This window comes from Cetorhinus maximus, chromosome 21, assembly GCF_964194155.1.
Source record: "Cetorhinus maximus chromosome 21, sCetMax3.hap1.1, whole genome shotgun sequence".
In the NCBI taxonomy this organism is placed as follows: Eukaryota; Metazoa; Chordata; class Chondrichthyes; order Lamniformes; family Cetorhinidae; genus Cetorhinus; species Cetorhinus maximus.
In genome coordinates this window covers 19,876,586-19,904,079 of record NC_135899.1, presented here as the reverse complement: position 1 = coordinate 19,904,079, position 27,494 = coordinate 19,876,586, and the positions used below count along the sequence as shown (strand labels likewise).

Here is a 27,494-nt window from a genome sequence, read left to right as displayed (position 1 = left end):
TTCAAGAAGGAGTAAGATATATCTCAATACCCGAAAGGGATCCAAGGATATTGGGAGAAAGCGGGAGCAGGCTATTGAGTTGGATGATCAGCCATGATCATAATGAATGGCGGAGCAGGCTCGAAGGGTCGAATGGCCAACTCCTGCTCCTATTTTCTATGTTTCGATGTTTCCAAGGCCCTTCTTCGGAACTGATATTCTGTCAGCAGGTGGCAGTGCTGCACTTTGTATGAATAAAAGAGACGTTCACATAGAGTCTGAACCCATCCCAGAAACTGCACCCGAAATTCATTACGCGCAAGTGCAGTAACCGCCGTTTTTCAGGGAAATGAATGAGTCATATTACACCTAGTACGACCCTACAGAAAGGAAATTAGATGAATTACAGGTTAATCTGTCCTTGGTGGCGTTGGTTGAGGGAGGAATGTTGTCCAGGACACCGGGAGAATTCCCCTGCTCCACTTTACCGTGGGATCTGAAACTCCCACTTGAGGCCTTGGTTGAATATCTCATTGGAAGGTCTCAGGCTGTCGGACGGGGACAGGAAAAGGATTGGAACGTTCAGCCGCCTGAATGCCTTCCACCTTTCGATTAGATATGACTGACATGTCCCTCAACTCCATTTATCCGCCTCAGCTCCGTATGTTTTGATACCCTGGAAAATTACATTATTCCTAGTATTCCCCCTTAGAGGAGAGACAATTCCACATTTCTCCGACACTTGGAGGTGAAAAGTTGCTTCGAGATTTCACTCCTCAATGGCCTCGGTGAAATTTTATTGATGATGACAGAACTCTCCTCATGTTGATGATGGGTGACAGTATTTTCCAAAATCGAGTAGAATTCCGACCGGTGGAGAGGAATGTCTCCAATGACAGGAACTTCCCAGGTTTTCCCTCCGTTGAAATGAATGTCAGTAAATTCCGGTGGGCTGTGTAAGGGGTGTTCATGTCCCCCAGGCCAGATTGTCATTTCTGTGCCCCACACAGGAGCTGTTTAACACCCAGACAGTGACATTAAAATCCAATGTTCAATACTGTCAAATGTATGGGGGAAATAAGTCACCCCAAAGCTTTCCTGCATCAGTTGAGGTGTCCCTGGGAAGGATCCATGAAGTACAGAGGCCTGTGCTACAGAGTTACCTGGGAGGAGACCCCCTCGCCAGTAAATCCGCTGCTTCATCTCTCCACACTGCTGCAAAGAAACATTCCGGAAACAAGTGAAAAATATCTAATTTTAGTGCCATCTGTCAGCTGTGGCTCGTTGGTAGCTTATTTACCTCTGAATCAGAAAGTGGTGGGATCGCGTCTCATTCCAGATGCTTCGGTACAGAACTCAGACTTGTTCTCATGTTGACTGATGTATTTTCCAACGTGACACCAGTGACTCCCCTTCTAAAGTACTTCCTCTGCTTCAAAGCGCGTTGGGGCGTCCAGCGGCTGAGAAAGGCGCTATTAAAACATAAGATTTTCTTTTATTAAATATAAAGTAACTTGACAGGTCGAACCCTCTAAATTCTCTGTATCTATCTCTCGATATGCTTTCTTGAAGTTATGGTACTTTTTGCCTTAGTGTGAGCGACTGCAATCAGGAACGCATTTTAAGGATCTGGATCTCACACCTTGTTTCACCAGAGGGTTTGTAATCGGCAGCGAGTTCAGACTGGAGAGAAGTGCAATGGAATCTCGATTCCACCGATTTCCCCCCTCCTCTCTCCCTCCCTCTCTCTCTCTTTCTCTCCACTGTCAACATTCCCTGGAGCCCAACCCGCCCTCGACAGGTTTCAATTATTCCCCTCAGTTCTTCAACTCTGCTTTTCCCCCTTTAGACTGGGCGTGTTATGTTTACTGTCCTGTGTGAAAGTCGCGAGGACTTAGACTACGAAGGAATAATAATTGCCTGAGGATCGAAGTGAACGTTATAAGAAATAAGCTGTACTGAGGGTGTGCGGCAGCAACATCGAAACTGAAAGCGGTTTGAATCAGGAAGTGCTGAGTGTGAACATGGCTTTCAGAGAACAGGTCCAGAGTTTGACCGAGGAGGCAATTTGTTCCATTGGCCTTGATTTCTTCACTGATCCGGTTACACTGCAGTGTGGACACAACTTCTGCCGCTCCTGTATCACCCAGTGTTGGGAAAAGAAGGAGAAAAACTCCTGCCCGGAATGTAGAGAGGAGTTTCCGGAAAGAAACCTCAGGGCGAATCGGGCCTTAGCGAATCTGGCCGAGAAAGTTCGAAAATTAAAGCTGGATCGGAAAGAGAAGGAAAGCAAACTTCACTGTGAGGAACATCAGGAAGAACTGAAGCTGTTTTGTGAAACTGACAAGAAATTGATCTGTGTGATTTGTAGAGATTCGCGGGAACACAGAGAGCACCGCTTCCTACCAATTAAAGAAGCTGTTGAAATCTACAGGGTAAAAGGGGATATATTTTCTAAGTTGATAGTTTTATCATATTTTCATGGTCTAACACTTCAATTCTGTGATTTTCTCTCCCAATCCCAGGGTCAGCTGAAATCTTCCTTAGATTCTCTCACACAGAAGAAATCGGCGGTTCTAGAAACGGAACAGAAACAGAAGCGGAAGATTTCCGAAGTCAGGGTAAGGTCTCCCTGTGCTGGTTTTCTGGGATCTCGGTCAGTTTTGCTCCCTTTATCGCGGGACATTAATTATGTTTCACATTTCATTTGGTAGGAACGGTCGAGCAGTCTGCAGACCCACATCACATCCGAGTTCACTAAAATGCATCAGATTCTCACTGAGAAAGAGCAGCGACTACTCAGAGATCTCAGGGAAGAAGAGGAGAGGATTCTAGAAAGAATGGAGAAAAACCTTCGAGAGATTGAGGAGAATTTAAATTCTATTGAGGAGAAGCTCTCAAAGTTGCAGAAACAGACGGAGCAAAAGGTCGAGTTGATATTTTTAAAGGTGAGGGAATATATTGCGGGTCAGTTCAATGAAACTTCACACAGTCACAAAATAACTGATAACTGTGGAATAAATATCGAATTTACTGAATAAATAAAAACTGAGTTAAGCACATTTCTGCGGTCTCCCCGAAATAATCGGCTTCCACATTGTCTGCAGATTCCCGAGAATACCTGTAACCTCCAGAGAATCAGTTTTCTTGATCTTCACACTTGCTTTGTGATTATTTCCGCGTTGCCAAGTTTAATTTTCACCTGGACCGCCCATTGTAATCCAGTTCCAGTTCATGTTGTGAGTGTGTGGGTGTGTCTGGTACGGTGTGTGAGAGTCACTGTGTCTGTGAGCGGGACTGATGTTGAGTTCCAGTATATTTGACTCTCCACAACCTTCCTGCCAAAATGCACCACTTTACACTTCCGTGTTGAATCTAACATGCTCTGAGTCTGCTCATTTCACCAGCCGCCCTGTTTATGTCCTCCTGAAATGTGTGCGGTTCTGGGTACCTCTTAACAGAAAAGTAATTGAATTAGAGAGGGTACAGAGGAGATTTACAAGGATGTTACTAGGACTAGAAAATTGCAGCTATGAGGAAAGATTGGAAAGGCTGGGGTTGTTCTCCCTGGGACAGAGGAGACTGAGAGGAGATTTGAGATATACCGAATTGTGAGGGGCCTGATAGAGTGGGTGGGGAAGGGCCTATTTACTTAGCAGAGAGGTCAGTGACCAGGGGGCACAGATTTAAAGTGCATAGAAAGATGAGAGGGAAGATGATGAAAAACCTTTACACCCAGACGGTTATGGGATCTGGAACTCACTGCCTGTAAGAGTAGTAGAGGCATAAACCCTCAGCTCATTTAAAAGCTGTCTGGATATTGACATCAAGTGCTGTAAACTGCAGGACTGGGGATCAAATGATGCAAAGTGCGATGAGGCTGGGTGGCTTGTTTTTCATCTGGCGCAGACAGGATGGGCCGACTGGCCTCTTTCTGTGCCGTAAACTTTCTATGATTCTAAATCTGTCACTGTTCTCCTCACTGTTCGTGATTCATTTATTTCAGGAGGAAGCTTGTCGGAAGAGAAGGTAGGACATGTTTTCTGCTGAAACTCTGCACAATTTGGTAAAATAACTCAGAAAGGTTTTGTTATGAATTTCTTTTCTACTTACAATCGCAACATTAAAGTGCCGTTCATCGGGCGACAATAACTCTGCTTATGGTTTAAGCACTAGTCTTTTATTGTGTTGACATGTTTTATTGCAGATGTTAAATTAGATTTCTTATAACTGGTCCGCATGATTGTATTAAATTGTAAGATGCCATGCAGTCCTGAAGTGCTCACTTGCAGGCTGCAGACTGCTGTTAGTGCGGCTGTGGCCTTCCGACTGACCCCGAGAGAGCCACACCGTCCATGTTTCCATGGTGTCGACCATCCACGTCCCTGCAAGGCTCCTGACCAAACCGAGACAGTCACATGTTAAGTGGGAACAGGTTTTGTTTTGATTCCAGTGTAGAACTTTGACCTGTATCCTTAACACCGACAAGACAGACCCAGCAGAGGTGGCGGCACTGTGGTATAAAATTTGGAGGGAGTTGCCCTGGGAGTACTTAACATCGACTCAGAACCCGATGAAGTTTCATGGCATCGGGTGAAATATGGGCAAGGAAACATACTGATGATGACCACGTAGCAACCCGTTTGCCAACACCCTCCCCCCACCCCTCCCTCACATACTCTTTGGCTGATGAATCAGTACTCTTCCATGTTGAACGCCACTTGGAAGAAGCACCAAGAGTGGCAAGGGTGCAGGATACACACTGGATCGGGCACTTCAATGACCATCACCAAGAGTGACTCGTTAATGCAACTCCCTCCCTAACAGCACTGTGGCTGTACCTACACCACATGGCATGCAGCAGTTCAAGAAGTCAGCTCACCACCAACTTTTCAAGGGCAATTAGTGATGGGCAGTAAATGCTGGCCTAGCCAGCGATGCCCACATCTCATGAATGATTTTTTCATAAAGCGCCACTACTGGCCGAGCTGGCTATGTCCCAAAGGACATAGCTGCTAGACTGGGTATGTGGCAGGTGATGAGGTAACCAACAAGAGGATAAAAACGTACTTGATCTCATCCTCACCAATCTGCCTACCGCACATGCATCTGTTTATGACTGCAGCAGTAGGAGTGACCACCGCACAGTCCTTGTGGAGATGAACTCCTGCCTTCAGACTGATGATACCCTCATTCAAAACTGGGCATCCATGAGGCGCTGTTGGCCATCAGCAGCAGCAGATTTGTACTAAACCACACTCTGCGACCTTATGGCTCAGCATATCCTGCACTCGACTATTATCTCCAAGGCAGGGAATTAACCCTGGTTGAATAAGAGTGCAAGAGGGTATGCCGGAAGCAGGACTATGCATGCCTAAAAATGAGGTGTCAACATGGTGAAGCTACAACCCAGGGCTCCTTGCATGTCAAACAGCGGAAGCAGCAATGGATAGACAGAGATAAGTGATCTCACAACCAATGGATCAGATCAAAGCTTTGCAGTCCTGCTACATCCAGCGTTGCATGGCGGTGGACAATTAATCGACTAACGTAAGGAGAAGAGTCCACAAATACCCCACCCTCAATGATGGGGAGCCCAGCGCATCAGTGCAAATGATTAAGGCTGAAGTATTTGCAACCATCTTCAGCAAGATGTGCCCAGTGGATGACCCATCTCGCCCTTCTCCAGAAGTCCGCAGCATCACCGATGCCTGTCTTCAGCCAATTTGATTCACTCCACGTAATATTAAGAAATGGCTGAAGGCACTGGATACTGCAAAGGCCATGGGGCTTGACAATATTCTGGCCATAGTACTAAAGGCTTGTGCTCCAGGACTTATCGCACCCCTAGCGAAGCTGTTCCAGTACAACTGGCATGTACCCGGCAATGTGGAAAATTGCTCAGGTATATCATGTACACAAAAAGCAGGACAAATCTAACCTGGCCAAGTACTGCCTCGTAGGTCTACTCTCGATCATCAGTGAAGTGACGGAAGGGGTCTTCAACATTGCTATCAAGTGGCACTTACTAAGCAATAACCTTCTCACTGACGCTCAGTTTGGGTTCTGCCAGGGTTGCTCAGCTCCTGACCTCATTTTAATCTTGGTTCAAGCATGGACAGCAGAGCTGAACTCCAGAGCTGAGGTGAGAGTGACTGAACATTACATAATTTGACCGAGTGTGGCATCAAGGAACCCTAGCAAAACTGGAGTCAATAGTAATCGGAGGAAAACTCTCCACTGGTTCGAGTCATAACTATCTCAAAAGAAGATGCTAGTGGTTGTTGGAGGTCAATTATCTCATTTCCAGGAAATCACTGTAGGAGTTCTTCAGGGCACTGTCTTATGCCCAACCATCTTCAACTGCTTCATCATTGACCTTCCGTCCATCATAAGTGGTCAGAAGTGGGGACTTTCGCTGATGATTGCATTATGTTCAGCACCATTTGTTACTCCTCAGATACTGAAGCACTCCATGTCCAAATGCAGCAAGACCTAAACAATATCCAGGCTTGGGCTGACAACTGGCAAGTAACATTTTCCCCACACAAGTGCCAGGCAATGGCTATCGCCAACATGAGAGAATCTAACCATCGCCACTTGATATTCCGTCGCTTGCTATTACCATTACAGAATCCCCCACTATCAACATCCTGAGGGATACCATTGAGCACAAACTGAACTGGACTAACCATATAAAGACAATGGCTATAAGCACAGGTCAGAGGCTAGGAATCCTGCGATGAGTAACTCAGCCTGCCCATCACCTACGAGCCACATTTCAGGAGCATGAAGAATTTTCCATTTGCCTGGATGAGTGCGGCTCCGCTAACATTCAAAAAGTTTGACATCATCCAGGACAATGCAGCCCACTTGACTGACACCCCATCCACAATCATTAACTCTCTCCACCACCAACAAACAGTGGCAGCAGTGTGTACCATCTAATAGATGCACTGCAGGAACTCACCATGCCTCCTTAGACAACACCTTCCAAATCCATGACTGCTACCATCTAGAAAGACACGTGCAGAAGATGTGTGGGAGCACCACTAATTGGAAGCTCCCCTCCAAGCCACTCACCATCCTGACTTAGAACTATATCATTATTCCTTCACTGCCACTGGATCAAATTCCTGGAACGCCCTCTCTTACAGCACTGTGGGTGTACCTAGACCACTTGGACTGCAGGGGTTCAAGAAGGCAGCTCACAACCACCTTCTAAAGGGACAGTTAGTGATTGGCAATAAATGCTGGGCTATCCAGCGAAGCCCACACCCTGTGAATGATGAAAAAGATCAACGCAATAGCAGAAACGTGCTTTAAGATATACAGCAATATTTGCACCAAAACAAAAGGAGATATTAATACCAAAGATGAGGTACATTTTAAAATGTCTTAAAGGAAGAAAGAGAAATAGAGAGGCAGAAAGGTTTAGAGAAGGAATTTCAGAGCTCAGGGCCTCGGCAGATGAAGGTCCAGCTGCCAATGGTGAAGTGATTAAAATCAGGGATATTCAATTGGCCAGAAGTAGAGGAGCGCAGGTGTCTCGGAGAGTTGGGTTGATGTTTTCAACCTTTGCTTTTATTCTACAAGCTTTGTTTGTAATAGAGCAAGTGGACAGGCTAAATGTTTATCTTCTCCTGTGATCTGTGATATACAAGCAACTAATTTGTTATCAGGCTGTGGGCCTTTTGCAGGACATGAGTGTTTCCATCCTCTGCCCTTGCGTTTCCAAGTTATCTTTTGCTCAGTTATAGAGAGAAATTTCACTTCCTATCACATTTGTTCTAATATTAAAAATGCTGAAAGATATGCATTTTGGGGTAGCTTCACCATTTAAATCATGTCTAAAATGCTCAAATGGGATCAATTTATAGCATTAATTCTTTGATATTTACAGGATTAGTGATGACACTCCGAAACTCTCAGTAGCAGATGTTGCAGACCTGTCTATCGGAAAGTTCATAGGACCTTTACAGTACAGAGCTTGGAGGGAAATGATCAATTCCATTGACCCTGGTAAAACTTTTATATTAATTTTCCTAACTATAATTCCAGTTGTGAAGGAAATAAATGAGCTCCAAAGTTCCAGGGGTGTGAGGGAAACAGGAAATCCAACGTTCCTCCAGTGAGGGGTTGTGGTCGTATGATCATCATAAGATTATAAGAAATAGGAGCAGCAGGAGGCCTTTTGGCCCATTAAACCTGTCCCGCCATTTGATAAGATCATGGCTCATCTAACTGTGGCTTTAACTGCCCTTTTTCCCTTTTCCCTATAGCCCTTAACTCCAATGTCGTTCAAAATTATGTCTAATTCAGCCCTGAGTCTATACAACAGTCTCTTCTCCATTGCTGTATGTGGAACAGAATTCCAAAGGCTAACATCCCTCAAAGAGAAGAAATTCCTTCTCATCTCTATCTCAAAAGGGAGACAGACCCCTGATTTATAAACCATGTCCACTGCTTCTAGATACCCCCACAAGAGGAATCATCCTCCCACTATCAACACTATTAAGCTCCCTCAGAATCACATATGTTTCACTAAGATCACCTCTAATTTTTCTAAACTTCAAGAGTATAGGGTTAAATGTCTCAAACTTTCTTCATCAGACAACTCCTTCATCCAGGAATCAGCCTAGCGAACCTTCCCTGTACTGCTTCGAAGACATAAATATAACTCCCTTAAGTAAGGAAATGAAAACTGTGAAGTGAAAGTCAACATTGTCCCAGAGGACCATTGGCTGCGCTCTCATTAGAGATAGATGACTGGTGCTGAGTTTAACCTGAGGGTCACCACACCTCAGTTGTGGGGTGAAGTTGAAAAGGCAGGGCCTTCATGGATGTTCAAAACCTCTCCACACATGAACAATTCCTCCCCCTCCCCCACTCTTTAGGTTAAAGTCCTCTCCACAGACCTAGTTGTACAATTTGCCAGGACACTGGTTCCAGCGTGGTTCAAGTGAAGGCCATTCTAATAGTTTCACTCACTTTTTCCCCAGCGTTGGTGCCAGTGCCCCATGAATTGAAACACATTTTTCCAACACCAATCTTTGAGCCACACATCCAATTCTCTGATCGTATTCACTCCATGCCAATCAGCTGATGCCTCAGGCAGAGATTATTACCTTTGAATTTAGTGCCTAACTGCACATACTCTCTCAGTAGAACCTCTTTCTTAGTCCTATCAATATAAGTATCCACGGGGACTATAAGAACTGGATGCTTTTCCTCCCACTCCAAGTTCCTCGCCAGTCCTGAGAGGATTACTTTGACTCTGGCACAGGACATGCAACACAGCCTTTGGAATGCATGCACTTGACTGAAGTGAAGAGTTTCTATCCCCCTAACTAACCTGTCCCCTACTACAATGACATTCCTTTTTGCATTTGGATAGCTTCCTGCACCACTGTGCCATAGTCAGTTTGCTCATCCTCCCTGCATTCATGCTCTCGTCCACATGAGGTGCAAGGGCTTTGAATCTGTTGGGCAATTGCAAAGGCTGGACTTTCTAACCTGACTTTCTTCCCTTTCCCTGACCACTGAACAAATCGGAATGCCTAAGGGTGTCACTGCCTCCTGGAACAAAATGTGCTGGTAACTTTACCCCTCTCCAGTGCATTGCACTGTCCAAATCACGGATTCCAGTGGATCAGCTCGGAGCTGAGGTTCCTCAAGCTGCAGACACTTACTGCAGATGTGTTTGCCGTGAATCAGACGGGTAGCCTCTGGTCCCCACCTGCTGCAACTGCAACACATCACCTGTCCATCTTTATTTCATTTTTATCTAACTGATTCGATTTCAAGTGGCTCTGGTGGAACGCAAACAGAGGATTATAAGCATTTTATTGCTGTGTAAGTGCCACTTGATGGCATTGTCAACATCACATTCTACAACTTGCCTGAAGATTGAGAGTAGGCTGTTGGACCATTGATTGTCTGCATTGTATTTGTCCTGCTTTTTGTCGGCAGGATATACTTGGGCAATTTCCCACATTGTCGAGCAGATGGCTGTGTTGTAAGTCGACTGGAACAATTTGTGTCACTAATTTCAGAGTTAAAATCTTCAGTACTACAGCTGGGATGTTGTTAGTGTCCATTGCCTTTGCTGTATCCAGTGAGTTCATCCCTTACTTGTGATCATGTGCAGTCAGTTGCCTCAGCTGAAGACTGGCATCTATGACATTGGTAACGTTGGAAGGAGACCAAGATGGATCATCAAGGTTTTTGTTTCTCCTGCAGCTGTTGCCCTGATGTGAGATGTGGTGGTTGCCACGAGTACTCAATCAGTGTTAAATCTGCTATGTGAGTGGCACGGATGCAGTTTTAAGGCTAAGAGACTGAAGCTCTACGCTGTCTTCTTAACAGTAGAAAATCAGAGGCTGCACATTATTCTTGACTGCAAGAGGGATTTGGGTGTAATATTAAAGAGATGTTTGTGCATTTGCCTAAATCCTTTGTCGACCGCACATGGAGATTTTGGTGGTGTGCCCGTCTACTTTATCTCCATTATCAAAGGTGGCAGTAGGCCTCACATAAAAGGTTTGCAACCATAGAATGATAGAAAAGTTACGGCACAGTAAGAGGCCATTCAGGCCATTGTGCCTGCACCAGCCAAAGAAAAAAGAAACTAGCCGCTCATTTTAATCCCAATTTCCAGCTCCTGGTACATAGCTGTGCAGTTTACAACACTTCAGGTGCAGATCCAGGTACCTTTCAAATGAGTTGAGTATTTCAGCCTAAATCACCAACCAGGCCAAGACTTCCAGATGCCCATCACCCTCTGGGCGCAAAATATTTTCCTCATTTCCCCTCTAATCCTTTTACCATTCACTGTAAATCTGTGCCCTGTGGTAACCAGCATCTGATACAGTTCCATCACAACGTTCTTGCCTTGGACTTAAATACCTCATCCAATAAAGAAAAGCATTCCATATGCTTTCTAGACCACTGTACCCACTTGTACTGCCACCTTCCAGGATATACGGCATGCACGCCAACGTCTCTCACTTCCTCAGCCCCACCTCAAATGCATCACTCACACTTATCCGGATTGAATTCAATTTTTCCACTCAACAAAACCATTGATATAATTCTGGAGATAACAGCTACCCTCTTCACTTCCAACTACAGGGAAAATGTTTGTGTCATCAGCAAATTTCCCAATCATACCTCCCACATTTACGCCCAAACCATGAATATATGCAACAAGCAGCAAGGACTCCAACACTGAGCCCTGTCAATCACCACTGGAAACCATTTTCCATTTGCAAAAATATCTATCGACCATGACCTTTTGTTTCCTGTTGCTGAGCCAATTTTGGATCCAACTCGCCTCCTTCCCTGTGACCCATATGATCTCACTTTCCTGACCAGTCTGCCATGTGGGACCTTGTCAAATGCATCACTAAAATCCACGTGGACAATGTCTGCTCCACTACCCTCATCAATCCTCCTTGTTGGTTCCTCAAAAATTTCGATTAAGTTAGTAAGACATGATCTTTCCCTACAAAACCATGCTGGCTATCCCAGATCAATCAATGCCTTTCTAAGTGACACTTTATCCTGCCTCTCAGAATTGATTCCAATAATTTGCCCACAACTGAAGTCAGGCTGACCAGCCTATCATTTTCTTGCCAATCCCTCACAACCTTTTTAAATAATGGTACAATGTTCAAAGACCTCCAACCATCTGGTACCTCACCTGTCTCTAGTGAGGATTGGAACATAATCCTCAGGGCATCCATTATTTCCTCCCTGGCTTCTTTTAACAACCCGGGATACAATCCATGTGGTCCTGGTTATACATCCACGTTCAAGGATGTCAGTTCCTCCATTACTTCCTCTCTCACTATACTTATTTTATCTAATATTTCACACTACTCCTCTTGAACTAGAATGTTTGCATCATCCCTCTCTTTAGTGAAGACTGAGACAAAGTACGCATTGAGAACCCTGCCCACGTCCTCAGCATCAACGCACAGGTTACCATGTACATCTCTGATAGGCCCTACCCTTCCTCTAGTTATTCTTTTGCTCTTAATGTACTGGCAAATCTCCTTAGGGTTTTATATGATTTTACCTGCCAACATTTTTGCAAATCCTCGCTTTGCTTTCCTAATTTACATATTTACTTCACCCATGTACTTTCTATACTCCTCTAGACTTGCTTTTTGTGACTGCCATGAGACTTCTTTTTTTGCTTCATCTTGACCTGTCTGCTTCTGTGTAACCTGGGGGCTCTAGATTTGTCAGTATTACCATTCGTTTTATGGGGACATGTCTCCACTGTGCCCATAGAATCTTGCTTTTGAATAACCCCCACTGATTTGACAACATTTTCCCATCTAATAACTCTACCCAATCCACTTTCGCCAATTAACCTCTCAGCTTTGTAAAATTTGTCTCCCCCCAATTTAGAACTTTTATCCCTGCTTTCTATTTGCCCTTTTCCATAATGGTGTTAAATCTAACTGTCTTATGGTCAGTATCTTCAAAATGGTCACCCACTGCTACTTCATCCACTTGCCCAGGTTCATTTGCTAAGACTAAATCTAGAATTGCGCCCCCTCACGTTGGGCTTGTTATGTGCTGGCTAAGAAAGTTCTCTTGAATGCAGTTCAAGAATTTTGTGCCCTCCGTGCCCTTCACACTGTTTGCATCCCAATTCATATTAGGGTAGCTAAAGCCTCCACATATTGCCATCCTATTGTTTTTGCACTTAGAAATTTGCCTACATATTTGTCCCATTCCACCATTTGGGGGCCTGAGTACACTCCTAGTAGTGAGCCTGCCCCTTTTTTCTTTCTGAGCTCCACCCATAGGGCCTTATTTGATGCTTCATTTTGGATGTCATCCCTCCTTTCAGCTGTCATTGATTCTTTAACCGATAATGCTATACCCCCACCTTTTTTATCCCCCTCTCTACCCTGCCTGAAAACTCTATATCCAGGGATGGTAATCTGCAATTTTCGCCCCTCCGTATGCCAGGTTTCTGTTATTGCGATGATATCATGCTGCCATGTGTCTAACCAAAGTGCATTGGATATCATTGAAGGATCGTTGCTTGTTTAGAGCACGAGGAGAGGGAGTGTCGATTGGACCTGTGCTGAGGACTGTGAGGAGATCCATGTGAATGATCAGCAGCTTTAACTGTCCTGTGCAGGGTCCATGCAGGAAAGAAGTTTTCCTTGACTGTGGGTGCAACAATGACAGATCACGGTCTTCCACTTAAGCGAAAGTCCATCTGAGACTCAGACTTGTAGGGGTCTCTGTGACTGGAGGGTCAGGGGCCTTCCACCTCAGCAATGCATAGTGCAGGTGAGGCACTCAGTGAGTGGACTACAAAGTAACCCCTAAACTTGTTGGCATGATAAACATGTCAAGGGATATGCGATTATGATGTGTGAGTGGTGACCGGGGGGGGGGGCATGAACATGATAATCTCTCATCAATATGCATGGAGCAGCGATTTATAGGGGTCAAACGTTCTCATGTTGCTCCTCCCTGTCTGGTTATAGTTGAAAGAGCTCTCTGCTAGGTCGGCTCCCCTTTGAGAGCAGGTGTCAGGGTTAGCAAGAACCGGCCTCAGGGAAGTCAAGATGGCGGCCATTGGCCTGACCACAGGTGTATCACAGGCGGTGCTCTTATCCACAAATGGGTGAAAGGCAATGCTGGAGGTGGCTTCGTAGATCCCGGGATCTATCTGCCAGCTTCTCCACAATGAGCTGCGGCCACAAGGGCTTGGAGGGAATCCAATGCTGGTGGCGTTGAAGGTCACCCCCGCCTTGAACTTCTTTAATAATGGACCCATCTAGGGCTTCACTTGGGACCAATGCGTCAGCTTTCAGTCAGTGACACACAAGTGTATTCAGAATGCCCAATCAGGATAGTGCATCTCTGGAAAGTTTAGATTTGACATTCCTTCCAATCTGTCGTGTTCAGGACGTTGTCAGTGCATTGCTGAAATCACAATTCTACTTACAGGTGCCTGAGGTTGCAGGAGATGGTGCAGATCCTAATAAGCGCATTTGGCGCCAGGGTTCAGCATTTTATTATAGTTGAGCACATGCAAGGCTCAAACCAACTGCAGGGAAGATGTCACTACTGCAATTTAATTCTGCTCTCATAAATAAAGGTACATTTGAGAAATCTATGGTCAGTAAACAAGAAGGTGCTGGGGCCTTCCAGCCTCCAAAGGATAGAAAACCAAAAAGTTCAACAAATGTCCCGGAAGCTTACTCTGCCTGGAATCTGGTAACTATCAGATTGGTATGGGCCTGTCTACCACATCATATTCCAGCTATAGCCTCTGCATGTGGTTTGGCCACATCCTGGCCCTCCCATCCCCTTCATTGTCCTTCTCATCGGAGCAGACATTTTGTTTCCCCATGTCTCGCTCAGGCAACACATCCCCCTTTTGTATCACGAGGCTGTGCAGGGTGCAGCAGACAATGATGATCTGAGACATTCTCAGTATGGGAAAGCACTGCCTGAGCCATCCAAACATCTGAACCTCATCTTTAGGAGCTCAATCACCTGCTCAGCCAGGGACCTGGTGGGGGTATAGCCATCATTGTATCTCCTCAGCAGTACTCTGCGGGTGGTGAACTGGCATCATCAGTCATTTTTGCTGGGGGTATCCCTTGTCCCTGAGGATCCTGCCCGGCAATCACCGAGATAGTTCCTTTAATACCCTCCACTACCCTCGAGTCCCTACAGAGAGACCATTGCCTTGGTAACATAGAAAGACTAAACACATGAGCCCTTGTCAGGCATGACCATTCAGCTGGGGGGATGGATTTTTGGAGTCATGAGTTGGCCACCACCCGTGCTCCTTGGAGGCTTCCACCCCTCGCTCTCCATTCATCCCTGCCTCTGACTGCAGCTGATGGCGAATGGACAGAATGAAAGGAAGCTCCATACCTTGCTGGGATCTCGATGTGATGAGATGGGCATAAACCTGCTGACGTGTAGGCTTCACCATAGAGGGGAGAACACGACTGAACATGGATGACATCCAGTTACCTCATAATTATTAGGGTGTTCCTTTCGTCGGCCATTTCTGCCGACCTTGATCACCACCCACCAAAAAGACCTTGCTCCCACTTCGAGGCATCTTACTTACTGACTAACTGCGTGGTCAACGTCAGATTTGAAGAATGGTGAGTGTCACCTTCCAAACTTCATCCACCAACTTCTACCCTTCCCCCTGCCACCCACCAACTTCCCCCCATCACATTAACCCACCCAATATCAGCTTTCCACTCCCCTCTGTCACCCTTGAACCTCCCTTCATTCCACTGGGCATTATTCTGATCCACCGCCACATGCTCTCCCGACCCTGAGATCTAATGAGTACAGGCCCAACCTAAACAACCCCTCAAAACATTTATTAACCAAACATGCAATAATATACACTTCCAACACCAGTTGTTCAGTGAGATCCGCATGTCGGAGCCCATTCCCACGTGGTCACTCTGCTGAATGACTTCTCCTGCACGACTTCCTTTGACTGACCACATCACGCTTTCCTGGCTGTCCTTGTGGCTGTGGCTTTATATCCCTTTCTGACCCTGGTCCCTTGATATATAAGTTAATAACTTGATTCGGGTCATCCAATTGTGTTTCATGCCTTATCAATCCCTCCACCTGCATGTGGTCATTTTCTGCTCTCAGCAGTGGATATCTCCAGGTGTATGCCAGCTATGGATGTAATATCTGTATCTTGAAAAGGCAGTAAGAAAGCTATTCACACATATCCAGAGAGGCCATTGTCTATGAAAGTTGCTGTAGACGGAGTGCCTGTTGGTGAGCCATCACCTCAATGACATGTCCTGAAATGTCTGTGTGTTTAGTTAAAACTGTCTTTATTTTTAAACAGTTCAAAAAGAGTTTCAGAAAGAGTAAACCTTGTTTGGATGGTAACGCAATATGTGAAAATCAGACAGTAAATCAGTAACCCAGCTTACATCGTGCTCAATATCAATCTCCATCAGAGTTAATGGATACAGATATTGAGAGGAATGTGTTCCGAGCTGCTACTTCAGTGTTGTCCAAGTCACACAACCGTCCATGACAAATTTCACCCCATGTGTCTCAATGTCACCTTGGAGCATCTGTTGGTGACTCTTGATCACCTTCTGGATTAGAAAATCAGGATAGTGAACTTGTCCCTCATGTGCAAGTGCACGGGTATAGAAAGGAGCAGTTTCAGGTGCAGTGTTTGCACCGATGAGCACTTCAAATAGGCCTCTGGAGGAGTAATTTCTGCATTTCTGGGCACCACACTTTGGGAAGGATGTCAAGTCCTTGGAGAGGGTGCAGGGGGTACTTACCAGCACAATAGCACTGATGAGGGACTTCAGTTTACAGGGTAGTTGGATAAGCTGGTAACGTTGGATAAGTTGGATAAGCTTCTCTAGAACAGAGAAGTTTAAAGGGAGATTTAATGCAGGAATTTCAATTATGAGGGCTTAATTGAGCAGATCAGGAGAATCTGTTTACTCTGGTAAGTGTGTCTGTAACTAAAGGTTAAGATTTAAAATAATCACCAAAAGAATTAGAGGGGTAATGAGCAAAAATGAAATCTCACAGACTATGTTCATGATCTGCAATTCATTGTCTGAAAATGTGGATTTCATAGGAACTTTCAAAAATGAATTGAACATATTCTCAAATGGACTAATATGCAGGGTTCCGGGCAAAAAGCTGGACTAGACGATTAAATTGGACAGCCTGAACAAGTACGATGGACTGAATGGCCTCCTTCTGCGCGAGAAGATTCCGTTATCTAGTCCAACTCATAATTGGGCTCGGATGTTTTTAAGGGACTAGGACAGTTACGAAAACAGGCGTTAGGCGCCATCCATCTGCTAATGTTGGTGCTGTTTTGGAGTCTTTCCAATAATTGGGATGTCCTGAGACTCAAGCCCTGAGCCTTGGGTTTCCTGGACATGGATGTGGGCGACAGTGAAAAGCTGAGCACATTTATTTTCCTGATTACAATATGGAGATGGGGGAGGCAGCAGTCTTTTTCTCAGCTCCTCAATGTTCCTGTCCACGCTGGATGACACAATGCCCACCCCCCCTCCCACTGCTGCCTGGCTCCTTCACACTCTATGCTCACCACCCACTGTCTCCCCAATATCACCCACCCAAATCTGCACTTGCTCCTCCCGCATCTCTGCTCTCTCCCCTCCTCCACTCTCTATACTCGCCACCCACTCCCTCTACCCACCCCCCCAGTCCTCCCTTCCTCGATTTCTTGCTCCCATGCTCCCTCTGCCTCCCCCCACCCCCACCCTGTACATTTTCCTCACAACCTCCTTCCTGCTTTCTCTCTCATCTCACTTTCCTGGTCCCCTGCTCCCCGCCACCTCCCTTCCCGTTGACTTTGTTCTCTCCCTCCGCCCATTCCTACACATACTCCACTCCCCATCCTTCCCCTCTCTCACTCACTTACCTCCAGTCAGTCTTCCCTCCCCATTCCGCACTTCTTCCCTCATCTCGGTCCGATACTCTCCCTGTCCTCCCTGTCCCGCACACTGTCCCTCGCAATCCCTCCTCCTTTCCCGTCAGCTTTCTTTCTCCCCTCCCCATCCCATGCTCTCTCTCCGCTCCACCTCCCAACCTCTCTCCCCTCCCCCTTCCACCATCTCAGCCCTCCCCTTCCACCATTGTCACTGTCCCCTCCAGCTAACTCTGGCTCCACTCTGTCCACTCACTGACCACGCCCCTACCCCTCCCAATCTTTCACTCCTTCATCACCCTTTCTCCCTCCCCTCCCCCTCCCTCTCCCCTCTCTATATTCACACGTTTTTTCTCTCTCTCTCTCCCAATCCCGCTCTTGTGTTTGGGTTGCTGAGCTGTAACTAGTGGAGTGACACAGGGATGAGCGCTGGGAACTCAACTATTTACAATCTATATCAATGACTTGGATGAAGGGACCGAATGTATGGTAGTTAAATTTGTTCATGACACAAAGATATTAAGAATTTAACTTGTTAAGAGCACATGAAGAGTCTACAAAAGGATTTAGATAGATTAATTGATAGTTAATTTAGCGGGTGGATTATAATGTCCAAATTCATCAACTTGTCCACTTGGCAGGAAGAATATCAAGGCAATGTATTATTTTAATAGAGAGGATGATTAAAACTATATTGTTGGAGTTCTGACTGTGTATTTTCGGTGTGGAGCGATTGTAAGTTCACACCTGTGGGAATAACCTTTGTGTTGTCTGGAGATTGTAACATTTAAGGTTCAGAATGTCCCAAGGGTTGATACATTCAGTTCCTGTCTCAGGGCAAGGGGGCTGAACCCTGCTGGGAGATCACAGGTTAACAGGAGAATTCAAAGGTCAGTTAACAACCATTTGTGTTCATTTGTATTGAGTTTAAAGAGTTGGGAGCAGCAGTTGGTGCAGCAGCTCAGCTGAGGAGCTGGGACCGTGCCTGTGTTGAGATGCTGGAGTGGAACTGCTGTCGGCATGTTATAATTTGCCTTACAAACTACCAGGAGATGCAGGTACAGGCCAAGATCTTTCATTAGTGATTCAAGTGTATGCAGGGAGAGACAGCGTTGGGCAGTCCAAGACCGAGCTGTGCAGATTACAGCGAAATCTTGTTTTTATACACAATTTGTCACAGACTCGTAATCTAATCTTGTCAATTCACAATCACATGCTTAAAGAGGCCTTCGGCTTTTGTCACTTATTTCCCGTGTGTACAGACACTCGACATTGTTCTCATCCTCGCAAGACCACCATCTCTTGCTGATTGTCCAGGAGTCTGTGCCTCCTGACTTCAATGCCCACTCACTCCCTGAACTTGTTCTTTGTTCTCCTGCCTTGCCCATCTCCTTTCTTCTTCTGTCTGAAACACATCTGCTATTCTCCCGTTCTGCTGTTCTGCTTATATTTTATTGTTACTAACAGGCAATTCTAACTAAAATTGTTTAACCCTTTCAAGATACTGGAGTAGAACTGCTCTTGGCAGGAGTAGATCGTCCAGCCCTCCCTCTGGCATTCAATGAAATCATGGCTGATTCTCTACTTCAACACCATTTTCCTGCTCTATCCCCTTATCCATTGATGTTTTTAATATGTAGAAAACTATCCATCTCAGTCTTGCGCTTACCCAATGTCTGAGCCTCCACAACCGTCTGGGACAGAAACTTACAAAGATTCATCACCCTCTGAGTGAAGAAATTCCTCCTCATCTTGGCCTTAAATGACCTGCCCCTTAATCTGAAACTGTGTCTCCTGGTTCTCGACCGCCCCACCACCGCAACCAGCGAAACATCCTTTCTGCATTTATCCTGTCAAGTCCTGTTAGAATTTTGTATGTTTGACTGAGATCACCTTTCATTTTTCTAAACTCCAGAGAGCAAAGGAACCGTCTATTTAATCTTTGCTCACAGGACTGAAAGGTCCGAGGAATACACTGGTACAAAATTTCAACACTCGGAGTCCAGATGCAATATTCAAGTGGTTCCTTTATTACACATGTGGGCAGCTAACGCTGGGCAATCCAGGCGCTTCTCCACCGAGATTCAACTGAGCACAGTTAATATATTTTTTACTACCAGTTACAACTTAATGGTGCTAGTTAGACAAATGCCACAGCACAATAATCTGATCATTGTGTTCTTGTACAGTAATTGCAGTGCAGATACTGGGCATTGTCCTTTTGGGAGAGAACAAAGAATGTGCGTTTGTTCTAGACAAAAGGTTTACGGGGGCTGACTGGGTGTGGTTCAAGGCTATCAGACGGTGTTAAATGGCCTTCCCCATGTCTTGATCGAGTCATCCTGAGTCCCTGCCCATGTGTGTCTCCCATTTCCTAATTGCAAATTTACAGCTGAACCCTTTGTACAAGTTTTTAGCTTTCATGTAAGGCTGTGATTGTCTGTGTATGCTTTGGCAACCTAGATGCTGGTCCTAGCTGGCACTTTAAAATAAATCCAAATTTTCTGCATCTTCAGGACAATCCCTCCATTCCAGGAATTTATTTGTGAACCTTCATTTCACTCAGTCTATGGCAAATATACCTTTCCTCATGTTCGGAGACCAAAGCTGCACATATTAGTCCAGATGCAGTCTCACCAAGGCTATATATAATTGTAGTAAGACACCTTTACTCCTGTAACCAAATCATCTTGCAATAAAGGCCAACATAGCATTTGCCTTCTAAATTCCTTGCTGTACCGGCTTTCAGTGACTCATGAACATGGACACAAAAGTCCCTTTTATGCTTGACATTTCCCAGCCTCTCTCCATTTAAGAAATACCCTACATTTTGGTTTTTCCCACAAAAGTGGATATCCTCACATTTCTCCACCTTGAATTCCATCTGCCACATTTTTGTCCACTCATGAACATGGACACATAAGTCCCTTTTATGCTTAACATTTCCCAGCCTCTCTCCATTTAAGAAATACCCTACATTTCGGTTTTTCCCACAAAAGTGGATATCCTCACATTTCTCCACCTTGAATTCCATCTGCCACAGTTTCACCCACTCACTGAGCCTCTCCAAATCTCCTTCAATCATCTCTGCATCCTGCTCACAACTGACACTTCCATCTGCAAACTTGGAAATATTACATTTAACCCCAACATCCAAATCATTGATATGGATTGTGAATATCTGGGGCCCAAGCACTGACCCTTGCGATACCCCACTAGTCACAGCCTGTCCACCTGGAAATGACCAATTTATTTCTACTCTGTGTTTTCTGTTCATAAACCAGTTCTCAATCCATGCCAGTAAATTCCACCAAATTGCATTTGCTCTGATTTTGTTTGCAAACCTCTGGTGTGGGACCGTATCTAAAGCTTTCTGAAAACCTGAATAAATGACATCCTCCAGTTACCCCTTCCCTATTCTCGTAGTTACATCCTCCAAAAACTCCAACAGGGGTTTGTTAAACGTGATTTCCCTTTCATCAAGTCCATGTTGATTCTGCCCAAGCTTCCCATTATTTCTAAGTGTCCTGTTATCACATCCTTTATTTTAGGCTCTAGCATTGCCCCTATGACTGATGTTAGGCTAACAGGTCTGTAATTCCCTGTTTTCTCTCTTCCTCATTTCTTAAATAGTGGGGTTACATTTGCCACCTTCCAATCTGCAGGAACAATTCCAGAGTGTCTCATATTTTGAAAGTTGACCACCAATGCACCGACTTTCTCTACAGCCACCTCATTCAACATTCTGGGATGTAGATCATCAGGTCCAGGGGATTTATCTCCTTTAAGTCCCATTAATTTCTCTTGTACTTTTTTTTTAACTAAAAATATTGTGTTGCAGTTCCTTGTTGATATTTGTCCTTTGATCCTCCATTATTCTGGGGGGTTTTTAATGGTGATAATTGACATTTGGGCAGATTATGAGCAGGTTCATGTGATTTGCCTTGCACGTGTCTGTCATTAAACATGTGGTTTGTGGTGTGTTCGACCGCAGTTTTCCTGTTAATTAATGTTTACCTCATGTTAATTCTTTATGATAGAATATAAGAGATAATATTATCTGTTTGCATTGTTGACTCTTGTTTAGTAAAATTCTTCTGTTTGTTTCAAAACATGGAATCTTATGGATTTATCCTGTTAGTAAGCAACTGGGATTTCAAATTTGGTCGACTAACATAAAAAAGTTAATGGTCACTAAGCAGATGATAACCAAATTTGAGGGTCTTGCCTGGGACTGTAACACATTTTGGGGTCTGGCCTCGCAATGTACCAAGGGAGACAGCAGAACTCTACAGTAGAGAGGGATCTGGACAATCTGGTACATGAATCACAAAAATTAATTGCAGGTACAGCAAGTGATTAGGAAGGTAACTGGAATGTTCATGTTTATTGCAAGTGGAATCGAGTATTAAACTATGCAATTGTTGCTACAGCTGTACAGGATCTTAGTGAGACTGCATCTGAAGTCTGTGTACCATTTTGCTCTCCTTACTTAAGAAATGAGATACTTACATAAGACGCAGTTCAGAGAAGATTTGCTCGACTGATTCTTGGGATGAATGGATTATCTTATGATAAAAGGTTGAACAGGTTTGGCCTTTACTCATTGGAGTTTAGAAGGATAAGAGGTGATCTTACTGAAACGTGTAAGACGCTGAGGGGATTTGACAAGGTGGGTGCCAAGAGGACATTTACCTTGGAGAGACATCTGGAACTAGGGGGCAGTTTTAAAATTAGGAGTCTCCCATTTAAGACTGAGATGAGGAGAATTTATTTTCTGTCAGAGGGTGGTTAGTGTTTGGAATTCTCTTCCCCGGTGAGCAGTGGAGGCTGGGTCATTGAATATATCCAATCAGATCAGCCATTATCTCGTCGAATGGTCGAGCAGGCTTGAGGGACCGAATGGCCTACCCCTGCTCCTAATCATAGCGTTCTTGTAATTTAATTTTCTTTGGTACCTTACAGGATCAGATTGTATACAATCTGTGTGGTGACACTTTCATACCTGTTTCGCAGAAGTATCACTCCCCACCTACTCTCTCCAGCTCTCTTTCTCTCCAGCCTGCTGTTTCCTCCCCGCTTTCTCCCAAGCTTTATCTTTCCCCTTCCCGCTCTCCTTCTCACAATCTCTCTTCCCTCTCTCATACTCTCTCTCTCCCTGCGTCACTATCTCTTTCCACACCCTGTCACTCATGCTCTCCCGTCCTTATGCTCTCCCTCTTCTCACCCATCCTTCTCTCCACCCACACTTTCTCACTCCCCTTGTCCCCACACTCTCTCACTCACCTCCCACTCTCCCTTTCTCTTTGCCTCTGTAACTTCTGCTCTCATTATTACCTCTGCCCTTCCCACAATCTTTCTCTCTCCCCTTCCACACACACTCTCCCTCTTCCTGCCATGCACTCACCCTCTCAACAATGCTCCTGCTCGATCTAATATCAGTCCCTCCTGCCCTCTACCTCCATTCCCCACCCATTGTCCCTGTCAGGCCCATTTCGCCCTCTCTTCCACCGATCCAGACACTCTCTCTCCTTCCCCCTTTCCTCATCATTCCGCTATACCTCTCCCAAGCCCTCCCCTCCTCCCACGCTCTCCCTTTCCTCTTCTGCACTTTCGCCCCTCCCCGTTCTGCTTTCGTTCACATTCTCAGCAGTCTCCCACTCTCTCTGAGACCTTCACATTCTCTCTCCCACCCTTGTAAGCCCTCCCCTTCTCTCTTTTTCACTCTGCCCGATTTGCGTTCACCCTCCAGTTCTTGCTCACTCTCTCTCACACCTTTAAACTCTCCCTGCCCCCTGCACTCTCTACCTCTCCATCTTGTTCTGCCTCTCACACCATCACACTCTCCCTGCCCCCCTGCACTCTCTACCCCTCCATCTCGTTCTCTCTCTCACACCATCTCACTCTCCCTGCCCCCTGCACTCTCTACCCCTCCATCTCTCTCTCACATCTACCCTCTCTCCCAGCCACCCTGCACTCTAGACCCCTCCATCTCACTTTCACCCTCGCACTCTCCCTGCCCCCCTGCACTCTCTACCCCTTCATCTCACTCTCACATCCCCACACACTTCCTACCATCCCCTGCTCTCTTTACTCCACCCTCTCTTTCTTACCCACTCTCCCAATCTCTGTCATGCTGGTCTCTCTCTCTCCTGCTCCCATGTTCTCAAACCCTCCTGCTCTCACTCTCTGCCACCTCTTCCTCTCCATCAGTCCACCCACACTCTCCCTCTCCACGTTCCTGCTCCCTCCTCTGCTGCCATTTTCTCTCCTCAACTTCACCTCCCCCCCGCCTCCATCTCTTTCCAGCTCCCTCTCCCTCCCTCTCTCTCTCTCTCTCTCCCTCCCTCTCCCTCTCTCCCTCTCCCTCTCTCTCTCTCCCTCTCTCTCTCTCTCTCTCCCCCTTCCTCACACTCTCTCCCCCTCCCCAGCCCCTCTCTCTAAATCACTGACTGTGTTATTTTAACTTTCCCCCAGCTCCAGCCTCTCTGACTCTGGATCTGAACACAGCGAATCCCCGGCTCATCCTGTCTGAGGACCGGACCAGTGTGAGACTCGGAGACAAACGGCAGCCGCTCCCTGACACCCCGGAGAGGTTTGATCCCTGGGAATGTGTCCTGGGATCAGAGGGATTCACATCAGGGAGACATTACTGGGAGGTGGGGGTGGGGGAGAAGACTCGGTGGGGGCTCGGAGTGGCCCGAGAGTCTGTGAACAGGAAAGGGGGAAACTCCCTGATCCCCGAGTCCGGATTGTGGGTTGTGGGGCTGTTTCCCGGATGAGGTTATTTTGCCGCCACCTCCCCCTCACTGACCCCCCTCACCCTGAGTGTGAATCCCCGGAAGATCGGGGTTTTCCTGGACTATGAGGGTGGACAGGTGTCATTTTACAATGCGGACAACATGTCCCATCTCCACACTTTCACCCACACTTTCACTGGGAGAATCTTTCCCATCTTCCACCCGGGACCGAATGACGACGGGAAAAACTCGGCCCCGCTGAGAATCTGCGGGATTCAAGGTCACTAACAGATCCATCCCATAATTTCACACCGGCTCCCTGCCTCCTGCTAGCTGTAAACTGATGGGTGTGGGTCTCAGTCACAGGTGGAGAGAGAAGCCAGGTTAACATTCCGGGTATAAACCCTGTATGGGAACTGGGAACTGAAAGATCAGCGAGGACCTCTGTAGGGCTGGGGGAAAGAAGGAGGGGGAGAGAAGAAACAAATAGAAGCTCAATTGTAGAGAAGAACTTACTGGGTAGAATGAGCTGTGAACTGCAGGAACCCGGTGACCTTCCTGCCTGTAATGTTGCTCCACAGGCGGAAGGTGGTGGGACATCAGCTTGTTTGAGATGAATCAGTTCAGTGATTCTCAAACTGTGGTCCGGGGAGTCTTTCCAGGGGTGGTCCAGGAAATAATTTCTCCAGAGGGTGGGAGAGAGAGAGAAAAGCACAAGAGGGTGAGGAAGTGAAGTGGGGGAAATAACAAGCTCCCCGCTTTGTATAAATTCCCAGGAGTGAGTGTTATTCCTGCATGAGCAGCTGTCAAGATTTCCAACCACAAACCTCCCGAATTCTCTCCCTTCTTCACGGTGATGGACATTTCGGCTGTCATGGTTTTCAGCGGTGAGTCTGTCATTTCCTTTCGGTAGGAGGGGAGATGGAAGTCCAGCTGCTGCTGTGATACTCGTCCGTCTTCAATTTGGGCTCAGACAGTGAGCAAGTGCCGTTATCATGCTGTCTGGCCTGCTGAGTATTTCCATCATTTTCTGTTTATATTAATCTCTTATTGGTTTGTTTCTTGTAACCGCGATAAAACTGTCATCTTGACTTTCTTCAAACTCTCACCATGTTTCAATAACACTGAGAAACTGGACTGGGTTGGTACACGCCTGTAAATATTGCCCAGACTGTCAAATTCAAGTGGGTACTCTGTAATAAAATTGGAGGGTTGTTTCCGGTTTGTTTTACACTAAAATGTGAACGTGCTTTGAGACTGTTTGAGCATGTAAATGATGTGACACTGTTGTGAATACTGATGTGATAGTCTGTCTGTATTGAACGTGATGTGTGAACTGATCGGGTATGTATGCCATTAACAGGCAGTGTTAACCACGTGAAAAGTAGTTCAGTTGCTGCATTATAATGTTTGTCATGGGCTTTCTCTTGTACTGACGCACCTTTGAGTGCAACATGATCATTTGAATATCATTGCAATTTCTGTGATGGTCATTTTGAAATGTTCTTTCAGATATTTTAGGAATAAAGTATACTTTGCAAAAAGAAGTGGAGTCACAGTTATCATTTATCTGTGGTTTGTCTGCTCTGTCTCATCACTTTCCCCGTCAGTGAAATAGTCCTTAAATAACTAGTATGTAGTTACATATTTTATTAAAAACATTATTAAGTCTCTCTGTACATGTAACCTGTTCATATTATCATTTTTATATAGAATTATAATTTACATTGGAAGTCCATGATTACATTTGTAAATTTGTTCTTCAACCAAAAGAACCTGAAAACGAGTGGAATAGAAGCAGTTTTCTAAAAAAAAAAGGACACAGTTCATCATTAAATCTGAGAAGCAGAAACTAAACATGTTGTTTGTTTTATTTACAAATTGCTCCAGAGTCTGGATTCTTACAGCCCCCATTCCAAATTTACCTGGATGATTTGAAGAGCTTCTGGCTGGATTAAATGGAGTGACTGTTGCCTGTAAATTGTTCGGAAGTTTACTCTGGTACTTCAGCCATCACTACTGTGGATAGGGACCTGAGATGGGCAGTGGGAATGCCAGCCTGCTTCAGGTGGGAAGCAATGCAAAATCATAAAATCACAATGCACACACTGTGGTCAATCAGCCCCCTCTGTCTGGAGATGCACCTTGATAGAGCTATTCAACTGGTCCCAGTCCAGTTCCTTTTCCCCCACAGCCAATCCCTTTTTGAAAGTTAGTTTTGAATATTGTTTCCACCACACTGGCAGGCAGCAAATTCCAGATAATAACGGGCTGCGGGAAAATCCGTATTCATCTCACTCTGGATTTTTTTTAAACAATACCTTACACCTGTATCCTTTGGTTGCTGAACCCTCTGCTACTGGAAACAGTTTCTCCCTATTTTCTCAAAACCTTTCATGATTTTGAACTTCTCTATTAAATTTTCCATTAAAGTTCCCTGCAGAGACACTGGTCATAATCTTCCAATCCCCTTAGGTACAGGAGAGGAGCCAGAGGACTGGAGACATGTAAATGTTTCATCCTTGTTAAGAAACGGTCTAAGAATAAATCCAGCCTCTCCAGGTAAGACAGTTTAACCCCTGTGCTGGGAAAGCTTTTAGAAGTGATAACCTTGGACACAGTTAAAAAACACGTAGACAATTGTGTGGAGTACTTAAGGAAAGCCAGCCCGGATTTTTCAAAAGAAATGTGTCCGACCAACTTGACTGAGTTTTCTAATGTGGTAACAGGCAGGATTGATAGGGTAACATGGCTAATGTGCTATTTCTAGACTTCCAAAAAGGCATTTGAAAAAAGTCACATAATATGCTAACACGAAAATTTGAAGCCCGTGGGATAAAATGGGCAGTGACAGTATGAATATGAATTTGCCTCAGCAGCAGAAACAGGTATGGTGAATGGTTATTTTTCAGACTGGAGTAGTTTTACAGTGTTGTTCCCAAGAGGTCGGTGTTATGACAAGGCAGATGATGTGTGCCGGGCGGACCACATCCACACGGGAAACTTGGTCACTCTATCACAATGGTTTTACAATTTGTATTTATTACGAGAAGATGTGTGCACTAAATTCAGAAATAATGTGTCCACTAAGACTTTAGAGATCTTAAAAATGAAATTAGAGTATTTATTAACAAAATAAAAGATTTTAAACACATAAATCAGACTACAAATTACTTACTCCTATACCAACTCCTAACATTCCTAATATGAACCTGATTCCCAGCTACACATCCCCCTTTAAGGCAACAGAACAAAACAGATTTTAGAATTTAAAAAAACCAGCAAGTTAACACAGTACCCACTAG

The 27,494-nt window shown here is 45.3% G+C and overlaps 1 pseudogene; it reads left to right on the top strand.

Moving 5' to 3' along the window:
• Positions 1–1,973: 1,973 nt before the first annotated feature.
• Positions 1,974–24,477, top strand: LOC144695351 (zinc-binding protein A33-like; annotated as a pseudogene).
• Positions 24,478–27,494: the final 3,017 nt, after the last annotated feature.